Raw genomic sequence first — 15,723 nt, forward strand, 5'->3', positions numbered from 1 at the left:
TTGGTCCAGGCAGCGTAGAGATCCAGTTCCGGAGGGCACGCCCTGAGGACTCGTTCTCTCTTCTTTTATAGTGTGTTGGTTGATGATCTCAACATGCGCAGTTCCCACACCTGGGGTTCACTGGAATCGGTCAGTGAGCTTTGGGGGGGGGTTCACTGTGGAGTTGCTTCTCTTTTCCTGCTGGCATGACCGCTTAAGATAGAAGCACAGTCCCAACTTCCGTGGGGCCTTCTTCCTCCAGGAAGGCATAAATTGTGTTCCTTCTCCTGGTCACTTAAGATAAGGAATTGGGGCTTTGGAGAAGTGCGTTCCCACCCTCCGGGGTCCCTCTCCTCTGGCCACATTGTCCTGTTCACAAAACTCCAGCATTTTTACAGAGGCCGTTTTCTCCAGCAAAGCTCTTTAACGGATGTTTGACACATTGAATTTGTCAGACCGTCACACCACCCCGTGGCTCAAACAGTCACTGGACTTCGATTCTTGTTCATATCATCTTTGTCTGTGGTGATTTTGATATAGCGGACAGTAGGAGAAGAGAGAGACACAGCTGAGGATAGTAAGCGGCTAATCATATATCTTACTATGGCAAGGCCTGTTATTAAACATATAAATCCAATTAATATCATAAGTCCAATATTTACAAGCCATTTTCCCCATCCCGTCAGTCCCAAGGATCCTAAAATGGAATGTAGCTATGAGTTTGGATTCCAGCCATCAAACCAGTCAGCTGGTTGCATTGCGTGGAAGAATTCTCTTGTCTGGTCGGCAATTTCCTTCATCTTTGCACGGGCTTCTTCAATTGAGGTTGTGGCATTATGAATGGTAATACAACATTCAGATTCAGTCAAATTCAACATACCACGCACACCTTGTTCTTTTAACAATAACATATCTAAGGCTAAACAATTCTGTAATGTCTTTTTTTGATACCTGTTGCACTTGGAGATTTAGTTCCCCAAAGGCATATCGAGTCCAATTACTTAATACATGTACTTGCCCAGTTAGGTTTTCTAGCACCCATTGGTGCCGAATGATATACCCAGATGGTGCAAAGAATGCTTCTAGCTCTAACGATACCTTCTGTCCCCAGGTATAATAATCAGGTTTTAAAATGCTTTGAATCCACTTCTGGGTGCTACTTGGGTCATCAAGTTCTCGATTCTTCCTGTGAATAGTTGGTGTGGTATATTCAAAGATTCGCGTGGGACACATAGTAGGAATTCCCAAACCACACCCCAATCCAGCCTGTTCGATAACATTCAAGTGCGAGTACATTTTGCCGTCTGAGCACCCCCAGATGGTCCCCTCAGGGGCAGCATACAAAGCGTTTTGACAAGTAGCTGCGTCTCCCCAAGGTATTTGATTACCCTCCCCCACCTTATGTCTTCAGAAGTAGTTAATGGGAATTCCACATTTTAGCCAGATATTAACATTATTGGTGATCTGACTACATTGGTTATCCCAGTTTCGGTATCCAAAATTGGGATATCCCCAACAGGTGCACATATCTCAAATTAAGGTTCTAACTTCCAAACTGATCCACGTTTCGATGGGATTGCCAGCTCCTGTGGCACAATCTATAATGTGGGTACAGTTTAGCAAATGGGCATCATTGGGGTTGGGTGTGCCCACAAATTCTTTCTTTAATAAGTGAAGAGGTTGGTTTTTTAACATGTGTTTCACTGACCATCCACAAGCAGTGTGGGCGCTATTCATTGAAGGATATTGTCCCTTCCTGTCAGGTATGTGAACACACCAAGCTGAATCCCATTTTACGTTATATTGTAATTCAAAAGGGATAATTTCCGGGGAAGCAGGCCAAAAGGGCACTAGATTACAAGATATATTGTGATAGGAAGGGCAGCCTGTTAGTTTCCACCAGGATGGAGAAGGTCAGAATCATCTGGAGGACACGGTGGGCTATGACTAGTACCAATTTCACGACTGACCTCCAATCTCCATCGCTTACAAGTTTTGGTTATTAAGTCAGGCCACCCCGTGTCCTGAGGGATCTCATAGAAGGCTGCTTCATCTCGCCACCGTCTACCAGAGGAGGTATAATCACTTTGATATTGATACTCAAAAGGAGCATCTACTAACCCTTTAATGCCATTGGTCATATTATGTTTTCCAATATTGAGCTTCGTGGGTATCAAACCGAATCTAATCCCCTGCTCGGCAGAAGTAGGAATCTGAATACAGATCCCCTGATCCATTCTACTCCAGACATGTATAAATCCTTGTATCACTTCCCAAGCTAAACTGGAGGTCCTTTCTCCTTGTCCAGATGCACCAAAGCTAAGAAAGGCAAGGAGGAAGGAGTTCCAAACCATCTTGTCCTGTTATACCATAAGAATATCACAACCAAAATCAAACAAACAATACAGATAATGGCCCACTCATCAAGTGAAAACATAAGTCCTGCTGTGGGCTTCTGATAACCTGCAAAATATATACAAAAATAAACAATCATTAGAGGGATAGGATTGGAGGAGATGCCAAGCAGTGCTGCTAGTGGTTGGGATCCATCCGAGATGCTGAGGTGCACTCTCCAAGGCGCTCATGCAGCTTCTGTAAAACAACCTCATACAGGCCATGTGTAGGATGTGTTACTTATTATAGATGCATACAAACTAGCCTTAAACTTCAAGCTCTCTTGACTGGAATTGCTCTGATTAAAGCATCCATAGATCAGCAGAATGTGCTCATTGTGTGTAAAAAGGCTAATAAATTTATAGCGACCTCTTGCTCTTACATGGCGTAGGTGCTGCTGCAAGAACTCCAACGTGGTGTGCTGCCAAGCTCTCTGTGTTCTCCTCCCAACTCAGGAATTCTGAGAAGTCAACACAGCATCACTAGTCAGAGTAACAAAAACATAAGCAAGCAATCAAGCAGCTATGGTTTTAGTACTATAACAGAGGGTTAGGTTTATATTGTGCATCTTAAATTATATGCTTGTTAGAATCCAGTTAGTGGGATACAGAAAAAACATATTCTTATCAGTCATTTAACATCAGAACAACTTTAATTCAGGACATGAAAGTCCACTTAGAAGGATGGGACAATCCATCGGGTATTGATAGGATGCTCTTTACCATGAGCATCTGTGGCCACCCAGGAATAGAGGTTAAGGGGCATCTTTAGGGTTAGGGGCATTTGCCCCACAGTGGGTAGTTCCACTAATACTGGTTGTCCAGCATAGTGGAGCAAGTGTGCAGGGTCTTTGCCACCTTTCATCCCTGGAACAATAGAAGGAGGTGTGGGACAGAACGCTAGGAGTCAGGGGCAGCCATTTTCCCCCCCACCAGCTATTGATTCGGTATACTGCTTCTGGTACTCGCGAGGCCCACCCTGGGTCATGGGGCCTCAGAGCTCGTTTTAGAAGTCCGTTTGTTCTCTCCACAATACCATTAGCTTGAGGGTAGTAAGGGGTGTGAAAAACCCACTGGATTTCCTCACCCTTAGCCCATTCTTGCACTACTCCAGCAGTGAAATGGCTCCCATTATCAGATTGAATTGATTGAGGCTTGGGTAAGCAGCTAAACCATACTTTAAGACTTTTTACTGTATTTTCTCCTGTTGCTCTGGATACAGCTTCAGCTTGTGTTAGTCCTGATACTACCTCAAGTCCTACTAACACATATCATTTTCCTTCTGATACCCGAAAGGGGCCAATATAGTCAATTTGCCACGTTTGCCATAAACCTTTGTTTGTCCTTAAATGTAGGGGTTGCTCTTTTAAAGGGTTATATTTTTCCAAACGAACACGACATTGACCACATGCAGAAATAACAGTGTTACATAATTCTCGTGTAACGGCCCATCCTCTGCTAATAGCCTCTTTGTACAGGTCTTTACTCCCTGAATGGCCATGCTTCACATGCAGCCACTCCAGAAGGTGTTCCCATTTCTCTGCTTCACTATCGATGGCAAGACTGGCTAGACATGTTAAGGAATCTACTTGGTTATTTAGGAGGTGAGCCAGGTTATCTCCTGTCTGGTGTGCAGCAACCCAGCCTACCAAGAAAGATCTCTGCTTGGCGATATTCAGTATTTCTTCCCATTTGTCTCTTTGCCACACTGGCACTTGGTTTACTTCCCATTGGTTTTGTTCCCAAAATGGTAACCATTCAGTGCATCCTTTAAACACTGCATAGGAGTCAGTATAAATGTATACTGGTTCTGTTGTCTCAGCTTCCTTAACGACTACGCTCCACACAGCAACTAACTCCCCTATTTGGGCGCTACCCTCTCCCTCAGTTATCACATGCTCCCCTGAATCAATATGTAATGCTACTGCTCGATACTTCCACATCTTTCCGTCCCTTTTTGTGGAAGCATCAGTGAACCATACGTGTTTTTTTTTTTAAATGGGGTTTGAAATCAGGAGCCACTTTGATGTACGATGGAGGGAGTTCTGTATCTGGGTGATCAGAAGGGGGATCCTGTATTTGGAGCATTTTGGGTGTTCCCTCCTCTATCTGTCTAGTGTGACAGTAGTGGTCTAACTGGGCATACCACTTCCTTACTGTTTCTCGTTGAGCTATTCCTGCGGGGGAAGGAGTTCCAGCCAATATTGGTTTCAGGATCTTAAAAGGTCCTCGCAAGATGATGGGCTGCTGTCGTATAATTCTCTCGGCTTCCTGTAAGGCTAGGTTAACCACAAAGAGTCCTTTCTCCCAAACTGAATACCATTTTTCAGCATCCTTAAAGCTACGCGAGAAAGATCCTATAGGACGAGTAGGACCTTCAGGTCCACGCTGCCACATATGTATAGATAACCCATTGATTGCAAAACCCCATTCTATGTGGAGCAGGTCTGTTGGATGTATCGGCCCTAGGGCCTGGTAAATCCCTGCTTCAAAAATTAATAATTTCAGAGCCTCTTCATGGACAGGTGTCCAGTCCCAAGCAGTTCTTTTACGGGTTAAATCATATAAAGGGCGAGCTATGATAGAGAAGTCGGGGATGTGTTTCCTCCAAAACACTAGCAAGCCTAGGGCATGCTGTAATTCTTTCTTATTTTCAGACAATTTCACTTGTTCGAGGGTGGACAAGGTTTCGGGAGGTATACACACAGTCCCTCCTTTCCACCAGATACCTAAAAATTTTACTTCAGGTGATGGGAGTTGCACCTTTTTGGCAGGAATTTGGAGCCCTAAATTCTCTAAGTGGCTAACGATTTCTCTCTGGGTTTGCCCCACCACAGTGGCATCCGGTCCTCCAATTAGCACATCATCAATATGTTGCCGAAAAACTCAGAATAAAGAACTTATCAACACCAATTTAGTGTAGATAAGCAGACACTTCTTTATTGACAGCCAGGTGCGCGGGTGAGTCCTCTCAAAAAACCACGCACACCTGAACACCAAAATCATACACCTTATATTGAACTTATTCATTCATATTCATTAGATTTCAAAAAAAGGTTATACATATTCATTAGATTTCTGGGAAGTTATTAGCATATGTTAATGTCCTTTACGCATGCGCATTGAAGGTCTCTGGTGGTCCTCTAGAGTCCTCTGGTGGTCTTTCATAGTCTTCCTCACTTGTCCGCTTCTTGACCTCTCAGGTGATTCTGCGCAGTACGATTCTCACCATCATCTATATTAGTTTACATAAAAATGCATACTATGTCTATTCTTAAATATAACCTTTCTAATGATTGGTCCTTCCATCACACCATCTTATTAATATTCGTATGTTAAAACAATCATTGGTTAATCTCACTTAACTCTACTGATTGGAATCCTCGATAATTAGATCGAGGTGGGAAGGGTAAGGGGTTTCCAAGCAGCAAACTGGTGTCCATAACAGTTTCCTTAGTTTCTTAAAACAAAACACTACTGATCAACAAATCTTTGTCAAAGTTTCTGTGCTTAAATGATTTTAGACAATACTCGAATTCTTATGGTTACACATAGTACATTTTCTAAAGTTCCTAAGTTCCTATGACTATATTTCAAACTTAACACTCTCATACCTATGCTTCACAATTTTCTACTTCTTAATCAAACTGTTGGTTAAATGTAAAATGCAATAGATATGTATAATTTTTGCTAAAATATTTCTTATAATTCTACTTTCCTATTAAATTTGAATATGATTAATTCTAACTAATAACAAATCAATAACAAATCAGTAACATTTCCCCCCTTTGAAAGTGTTGAAAATTATTTCAATACTTTCACATTATCTACATAACATTTATCCACTACTATTTTGAGAGTTAATATTTGTTTCAGCATATTTTGGTGGTGGACTGTATTCTGGTGGAATAATTGGAACCTCTCTCATGATCATGCGATTGACTGCAATTCTATTAGTATATTGTCTCTTCAGACAAGCATATGTCAGCATGATCATCAAAAAGACATTTAGTAACAGAAACAGAGTTTTGATTATAGATTGTAACCAAGAGCTCAGATTCCATCCTAATCTGGTAAAATTTTTTCCCAGCCAATCTTCTGACATATCCTCTCGAACAGTTTCATTTTCTTTTTCAATTTTGCTCAATAACTCCAAGTCATGTTCTACGTCCTGAGTGACATTAGGAATATGAATACAACAATGGTCCAATCTATCCTTGAGGTATCCACACACTCCATGTTCTTTAAGTAAAAGTAGGTCTAAAGCCATTCTATTTTGAAGAGTCATCCTAGAAGTTGCCATTGTTTTCTGATGACCTTCACCTGTTCAGACCATTGAGTCACTGGCCTTTGTTTACAATAAGTGGTTTTGGTTTATGTTCCAGGGTGGTTAAATTCATAGTTAGAATTCCCCACGGAATAGATTCCCCTACTGGTCTTGGTATTGGCAAACAAGCAGTAATCTGGGTAACATTTTGCAAGCTGGTGAATCCCTTAATCAATCCTAACATCAAATTTTCTTCAGACTTTTTTTTTAGGAATGCTAATCAATTGTTTTGTTTCTACTTGTCTTTTGTTCCTAATCATCAAATCAGTCCAGGTTTCCACCAACATTATCTGCTGAACTAGTATAAAAAAAACAAACAATCACAAACAGATATGAAAAATTAGACATGTTTCAGAGTCAGTTTTAAAGTCTTTGGGTCATGGCTAATAATCTTCCATGGAGTAGGTGCCTTCTTCACTCGAGTGTAGTGTATCCAAGCATCCGATTCCACAATCTTAATAGCCGTGAAGGTGGTTAACAGTATCTGGAAGGGTCCTTTCCAGTGTTCCTGCAGGGGTTCGGAAGCCCACGTTTTCACATAGATATAATCTCCTGGTTGAAAGTCATGCACCAGAGCTTCCAGGGATAATGGTCTATTCCACACCACTGCTGTCCTTATTACAGTCAAAGTTTTTCCTAAGGAAAGCAAATAGTTATACACATCTTGTTTCCCTTTTACATGCATGTTTGGGTTTGGTTCTGGGGACTCATAAGGTTTTCCATACAATAATTCATAAGGACTGACTGAGGTTCCACTCTTTGGCTGTACTCTGATTCGTAATAATGCCAATGGAAGTGCTTGAGGCCATTTTAAATTAGTCTCTTGACAAATTTTACTTATTTGCCTTTTTAAGGTTTGATTCATTCTTTCTACTTTCCCACTGGATTGTGGCCTCCATGGGGTATGCAAATCCCATGTGATACCCAGAATTTTGCTAACATTCTGGACTACTTCTGCAACAAAGTGTGGACCTCTGTCAGAAGAAATTCCAATAGGAACTCCAAACCTTGGAATTATTTCTTGTAGTCACCACTTTACTACTTCTTTTGCTTGTGTGGAACGACAGGGAAAAGCTTCTGGCCATCCTGTAAAAGTATCAACCCCCACCAGGATGTATCGATACCCATTTTGCCTAGGTAGTTCTGAAAAATCTACTTGCCAATAATCTCCAGGCTCTGTACCAGATTTTATTCGACCCATTTGAACCTTTTTCCTGATTACTGGATTATTTTTCAAACATACTTCACATTTTGCAGTTATTATTTTTGCCATTCCTAACATTTTGAGCGATACCACTTGTTTTTGTGAAGAAGTTACTAGGGCTTCTGCTCCCCAGTGACATTCCTGGTGCTTTGTTTGAATTATTTCTCTCATCAGAAAGGGTGGAACTACTACCTGTCCTTTAGGTGTTACCCACCATCCGGCTTGGTTTTTCTTAGCATTTAATAATTGACCTAACTTATCATCCTCTTCTGAGTATTTTGGTTCTTCCCTAGGAAGGGTTACTGTTTTGGAGGGAATTAATGCCATTTGCAATGCTCGTTCCTTTGCTACCTTTCTTGCCGTTCAGTCGGCTAAATTATTTCCAGCAATTTCCTTTGTGTTTCCAATTTGGTGTGCTTTACAGTGCATGATTGCTACCTGATCTGGTTTTTGAACTGCTTGTAATAATTGTAAAATTTCATCTTGATGTTTAATATTTGATCCCTGAGAGGACAACAATCCTCTTTCCACAATGCTCCATGGACATGTACTACCCCAAAGGCATACTTTGAATCTGTCCAGATATTTACTTTCTTCTTTTCGCTTAGTTCCAAAGCTCGAATCAAAGCAATAAGTTCCGCTTTCTGAGCTGAAGTGGTACTTGCCAACGCTCCTGCTTCTATAACTGTGGTGTCTGTTGTTACTGCATATCCAGCGTACCGGACTCCTTGCTCCACAAAGCTGCTACCATCTGTATACAATTCCCAGTCCGGTCACTCCAATGGTACATCCTTCAAATCTTCACGACTGGAATAAACTTACTCAATAGCAGCCAAGCAATCACGTTCCAATCGTCCTTCTTCCTGTATGGAACTTAAAAACACCTCTGGATTTACCAGGTTAGTTGTTTTTAAAATTACATCATCTTGTTGAGTTAATATTACCTGGTACTTCATCATTCTGCTCGGAGATAGCCAGTGTTCCCCCTTTTGTTCTAAACCAGTTTTCACCATGTGTGGGACATAGACTGTTATTGTTTTTCCCAAGGTCAATTTCCGAGCTTCTCATATGATCATTACTGTTGCAGCCACTGCTCGAAGGCAATTTGGCCACCCTTTACTCACTGTGTCCAGTTGTTTGGAGAAGTATCTGACTGGTCGTTTCCAGCTTCCCATCTTCTGGGTTAACACACCAGAACACATTCCATCAAATCACTCTGTTAAATTGGCTAATGATTAAGTGCTGTTAAAATTATACAACCTAATCTTGTGATCAATCTCAAAAATTTAATAAATTCTAAACTGCTGCTTAACCAAAGCCCTGTAACAAAATCTCATTCACAACAGGGACATAGCCAGGACAACTGACCCAAACTGACCAAAGGGATATTCCATACTGTTGTTGCAAATATTCTGGTAAAGAAATCATAATTTAATCATATAGAAGAGTTAGGTTTGATTAAGAAGTAAAATTGCAAAGCATAATGTATAGGATTGTTAAGTTTGAAACATAGCCATAGAAACTTTAGGAACTGTGTTATGTGTCACTATAGGAACCTTAATATTGTTAAAGTTTGAAATAGCTAACCATAGAAACCTCACCAGGAAGTTACCGGTCTGTCTATGTTTTGTTTCAAGAAACTAAGGAAACCGTCATGGACACCAGTTATGCTGCTTGGAAACCCCCTTACCCTTCCCATCTCGATTTGAGTATCGAAGATTCCAATCAGTAGAGCTAAATGAAATTGACCAATGATTGTTTTTAAATAAGAATATTGATAAGGTTATATAATCAAAGGACCAGTCATTATAAAGGTTAAATTTAAGAGCGAGCATAGTATGCATTTTTATGTAAAGAGCTTATGTAACAATGACCTGACAGAAAAAGTCTATAAAAACTGATGGGTTTTGATACTAAGTTGGACATGCCTTTGGAAGAGCAATCCCCCGTGTGCCCAGCGCTGCAATAAATGAAGTGCCTGCTTCTTAACTTCTCATTGCTGTTAAGGAGTTTTATTCCGGATTTCAGCAACAGTTTTGGTGACCCAGATGGGACCTTGCGAGTGAGACTGGACGAGATCGAGTGTTGATCGAACTCCGGCCGGCACCAAGGGATTCTCGGGGAAAACCATCGCTCTCAACTCATAAAGCTCCTCGCAATGTTCCCTGGAGAAAGGGTAAGGCACTTTTTTGAAATTTGTTTGGATAGCCTGCCCGTAAGGTGCAGCGAAAGCTTTGCAGGGTTGGGGCTTAGAGGGTACCCGTTTGCATTGGAAGCCTAGGCGTCTGCCCGTAAGTCATAGACGAAAGCTATTGCTGGGTTGGACATTTGTGTATTTGGGACAATTGTCATTTGCATTTGTTTGGTGTTTTGTATTTAAATGTATATAAGTATAATGGCATTAGCAAAATTGTTTAAGAATAAGAGTGCAGGAAATATAACTGCTGATGAAAAGATACCAAAAACATCACTGTTGGGATGTTTATTGACACATTGGGGTGAATTGCAGGAAAAATGGTAAACAAACAGAACTTTGAGTTATAATACTATATTGCAATTAATGTTGTTTTGTAGGAGAGAGAGTAAATGGAATGAAGTGGCATATGTAGATTTGTTCTTTTAAAGTGAAAGTATCTGATGGGGACTGGAGGGGAGTCTCCCAGTAGAACCTCTGGTTACAGCTAAACTGGTAGAACAGAAAATAGAATTTGAATTGACACTAGAGTCACATTTTCAGTTTTAAATACCTTAGAGGTACAGTTAAGATTTGAAGAAATTGGTGGTTGTCTTGGTTTCAGCCCAGCCGGTAACAAAGGACCGCGCAGCCGCTTGCTCACTCCTCCCGCCCCCTCCGGTGGGATGGGGAGGAGACGGAGGAGAGAAAAAAAACCCCTGGAACTCGAGGGTTGAGATAAAGGCAGTTTACTGGGACAACACAAAGAAATTACAACAACAACAACGGTACCAATGAAAGAATATACAAAAAGAGTGATGCACAGTGCAACTGCTCACCACCTGGGACCCGATGCTCCGACGCTTCCCCCCACCGAAAGTCGAGAGACACCCCCCCCCCCCGCCCGCTCCCCATTTATATACTGAGCATGATGTCACATGGTATGGAATAACTCCTTGGCTGATTCAGGTCGGCTGCCCCGGCTATGCCCCCCACCTCCCAGGTTCCTGTAAAAATTAACTCTATCCCAGCTGAACCCAGGACAGTGGTGTTGGTGCAACAATGAAGGAGAAACTAGACCCTTCTTAAAATCTTTAACAATGAAATTAGGAAAGCAATGGGTCACTCAGCAGTTTTTGTATGTGCCAAATTCTCCTAAACCCTTGTTAGGGAGAGATCTATTTGAGAATTTAGAGGCAGAAATTAAATTTAAAAATTGAGAGATTAAAATTTTAATTCCAGAAACTATACACATTGAAGCATTGGCTTTGTTGTTACAGGACAATCACCGAAAGCAGAAGATCATACCAGTCAAAGTAAATAATGCTGTAATTCCAATCATCTAGACTGGGAAGTTCCTGGTAAATCCAAAAGAGCAGATCCTGTGAGAACTGATCTAAAGCCAGGATCGAATCTGGTAAGAATTAAACAATACCCCCTAAAACTGGAAAGTCGGAAATGGTTAGTATCGATAATACGAAAATTTCTAAGATATAAATTGTTAATAGAATGTGAATCCAAATATAACACCCCAATCTTGTCTGTTAAAAGGCTAATGAAAAAGATTATAGGTTAGTTTAAGACATCAGAGCAATAAATCAAATAGTACAAGATATTCATCTGGTAGTATCGAACCCTTATACTTTGTTAACAACCCTAACAGGGAAACAAGAATGGTTCACAGTGTTAGACTTAAAAGATGCCTTTTTCTGTATTCCCTTGGCTCCCAATAATCAAGGGCTTTTTGCTTTATAATGGGAAAATCCTGAGACTGGGAGAAAAACACAATATACATGGACAGTCTTGCCTCAAGGCTTTAAGAATAGTCTTACTATTTTTGGAAATCAATTGGCATGAGAATGAGAGATTTGGAAGTAAGACAGTAGTCAAGAAATTTTCTTGAAATATGTGGATGATCTGTTAATTGCAGCTGAGACAGAAGAACAATGTACAAAGTTAACTATTAACTTTTTGAACTTTTGGGGAATCAGTGGATATCAAGTGTCAAAAGAGAAAACCCAAATAACCCAGAAAGAAGAAACTTATTTGGGTTTTGAAATCCTGAAAGGACAGACAATTAGGAACTGAGAGAAAAGAGACAATTTGTCGTCTCCCCAAACCTAAGACTCAAAAAAATTAATTATGAGCATTTCTGGGAATGGTTGAGTGGTGTCACCTATAAATAACAAATTGTGGCTTGCTGGTCTGACCTTTATACGAGCAACTCAAAACCTCAAACAATGGATTGGACTGATGCCAAGAAAGCTACTTTCAAAGAATTTATATGGGCTGTAATAGGGGCACCAGCCCTAGGCCTGCCAGATCTCACAATGACATCTGAACTTTTTTTACTCGTGAAAGAAGAGGTATAGCTCTGGGTATCCTGGCCCAATATTTAGGGCCAAGTTGGTGAGCTGTGGCCTACTTCTCAAAGCAATTAGATAATGTGAGTCTGGGATGGCCTGGTTGTCTGAGAGCCGTTGCTGCAACTGTGCTACTGATCCAGGAAGCTTGTAAGTTCACCTGAGGACAAAGGATTATTGTGTATGTTCCCAATATGATAACTATTGTGTTAAAACAGAAAGGGGGCATTGGTTATCCCCTGGTAGAATGCTGAAATACCAAGTGGTGTTGCTAGAACAAGATGATGTTTACTTAAAAACTACGACCATCATTAACCCTGCTGTGTTTTCAACAACTGATCAAGTTAAAGGAGAACTGGAACATGACTGCTTGCAGACAACTGAAGGAGTTTACTCCAGCCGACTGGATCTCTGAGATGCGCCACTGAAAGAAACAGATTGGGAACTATATACTGATGGAAGCAGTTTCATCCGTGAAGGAAAGCGTTTATCAAGATATGCAATAACTACTACTGAGGAGGTAATTGAATTGCGAGCTTTGCCTTCGAATATATCTGCCCAAAAGACTGAATTGATAGCTCTTGATCGAGCACTGGAACTAAGTCAAGAAAAACAAGTCAACATTTGGACAGACTCAAAGTGCTTTTGGAGTAATACATACACATGGAACAATATGGAGAGGAAGAGGACTGTTATCTGCACAAGGAACCACCATTCAGCATGCAGAACAAATACTGAAATTGTTAGAAGCCATCCGAAAACCAATAACAGTCACGATAATGTACTGTAAAGCATATCAGTTAGGTAAGACTGTTCCTGAAAGAGGTAACCGATTGGCTGATAGAGCTGCTAAAGAGGCTGCAGAAAAAGGCATCCTAACACTAGTTCTAGAGAAAAGTGTAAAATTGCCTAAAGAAACTCCAAATTATAATGAAAAAGATGAAGAATTAATTACTAAATTACAGGCTAACAAAATGAAACAGGATAGGCTGTAACACTGATAGGTCAAATAATAGTCCCACCCACAATAATGAGAGAAATTGCCCGAGCTGAACATAACAAAGTATATTGGGGATCAGAAAGTAAAATATGACAAAGATTGTTTAAACAATTATAAGCGGATGTGAAATTTATATATAAAATTATCCTGAAACCAGTAATAAGATTATCTTTGGAATTATTAAATAAGGAATATTTTTTTTTGGAGAATATTAGCGAATTGATTTTATAGAATTGCCTTGAAAAGAAGGATATATCTTAGTTTTAGTTGATATCTTTACTGGGTGGCCTGAGGCTTTCCATTGTCGCACCAACAAAGCAAGAGAAGTAGTTAAAGTCTTGCTCAAAGAGATAATACCAAAATTTGGGGTGCCTGTAGGAATGTCATCTGACAATGGCCCTCATTTTATAGCAAAGATTATGAGGCAAGTTGATCAAAGTATTATTTATAGATTGAGACTATCCCACCCCTTATAGACCACAAGCAAGTGGGGGAAAAAAAAAAAGAAATTATGAACTGTACCCTTAAGCAACAGTTGAGTAAAATTTGTCAGGAAACCTCACTCACATGGGTTAAAACATTACCCATGGCTCTATTAAGAATCAGAGTATAGCCAGAAGAGAAAGAAAATTTAAGTCATTATGAAATGTTATATGAAAGACTATATCAAGAGTTCTGTGTTTTGAGTACCTTGAGTGCCTTTGGAGATATATTTTTAAAGGGTGTTATGATTTTTTTTTCAAGAAATTCTTTTTAAGAACTTCGTCAGTATGTCTCCACAGCTGGACCCTTAGAATTGGACATAGCAGCACATCCCTTCCGGCCAGGAGATTGAATATATCTATAAAGTGGCTGAGAAGTGGAAAGAACCGTATCAAGTCATTTTAACAACATATATAGCAGTAAAGGTCTGGGAAAAGAACCTTGGCTTCATTTTTCAAGAATAAAGAAAACACCAACGGGAAATTGGAAGTCTAAAGAAACTGGTCCTTTGAAATTGAAAATCTATAAATAAGTTGTATGTTATTTATTTGGGAAAACAATTGTGTAAAGCTTATAATATTAGGGTTGCTATTAGGAATATTGTCAAGGGCAGTAATCTTTTTGTGTGTTACAGGTTTTAAGGGTTTTTTTTAAGTTGTTCTAAACATAAGATAAACAAAATGAAACAATTATTGTTAGAGCTACTAATCCTGATATTAATCGTCTCTGTAATTTTGATAAAAAATAATCTAGTTTTATAATTGATTCAAAGTTTTGTGAAGACACAAAATTTAACCTCAATAACAGCCTGTCTTCTGATTCCAAAGTCAGATGAAAATCCAGTTCCATGGGGAATATTGACATTGAATTTAACCAAAACTTGAGAAAAGATGTGGGACAATGAAAATAATTTTAGCAAATTAAATTGGATGGATTTAAAAGGCAATTTTTTTTTTTTAAATTTGAAAGAAGGTATTATAACATTTTGAATTATAACATTACCAAACCATCCACCTCATGGGCAAAAGAATTAATTTATTGCCCTTTGGGAGAAACGTGTACAAACACCCGTTGGGGCTGCCAATTCCAAAGACTTTATCCAGTAGCTAAAGCTCTAAGATGGAGATGTGCTTGTAGAAATTATAATAATATTTTAAATGATATTTGGTCCCTTTTTAATAATTGAAGAAAAATCTGGCCTGGAATTGACTGTATTAAAGGACAGGCGAAAAGTTTAGGGTTAACTCTTTGGGTGAGTAGTGATGGTACACGATCCACTCACCTTTCCATGAAGGACAAAAGCAAATAATGGACTTTAGACTTAATAACTCTATACCCTCTCTGGAAAAAAAACCACACCCAAAACAAAAAAAAACCAAAACCAAACAAAAAAAAAACAAACCAAAACACCTCCCTTGTGGCCTTGATGGTGGAATTGGGTAAAGTGAGAAGATGATACCTAGCAATTACCAAGTACTGGAACTAAAATAGGATGGGTATTAAAGTCTTTATTTTTACCACAGTTAACAACTCTTTAAAATAAGATGACCCCTCACAATCTTTCATTCTAAGTAGAAACATTAGCTAATGTTACTTGAAGTGGATTAAATAAACTATGTATAAATACAAGCTACTAGTAAAATGACATTGTAAAATCAATTAAATTTAGACTTATTACTATTAAGAAACAGAGTATGTAGGTACATTGGACTTTCAAATGATTCATGTTATATCCACATACCAAATGTGACAGATGATCTAAATCATCAGATAGACAAAATAAAACATGTAGCTCAAAACA

The 15,723-nt window shown here is 39.6% G+C and overlaps 1 protein-coding gene across 1 annotated transcript in view; it reads right to left on the reverse strand.

The window, feature by feature from the left end:
- The window catches only part of LOC126035377 (uncharacterized), an 80,226-nt gene that overhangs the window by 28,276 nt on the left and 36,227 nt on the right, over positions 1–15,723 (reverse strand). The gene's annotated exons all lie outside the window — the stretch shown is intronic.

Source organism: Accipiter gentilis, chromosome W (assembly GCF_929443795.1).
Source record: "Accipiter gentilis chromosome W, bAccGen1.1, whole genome shotgun sequence".
NCBI lineage: Eukaryota > Metazoa > Chordata > Aves > Accipitriformes > Accipitridae > Astur > Astur gentilis.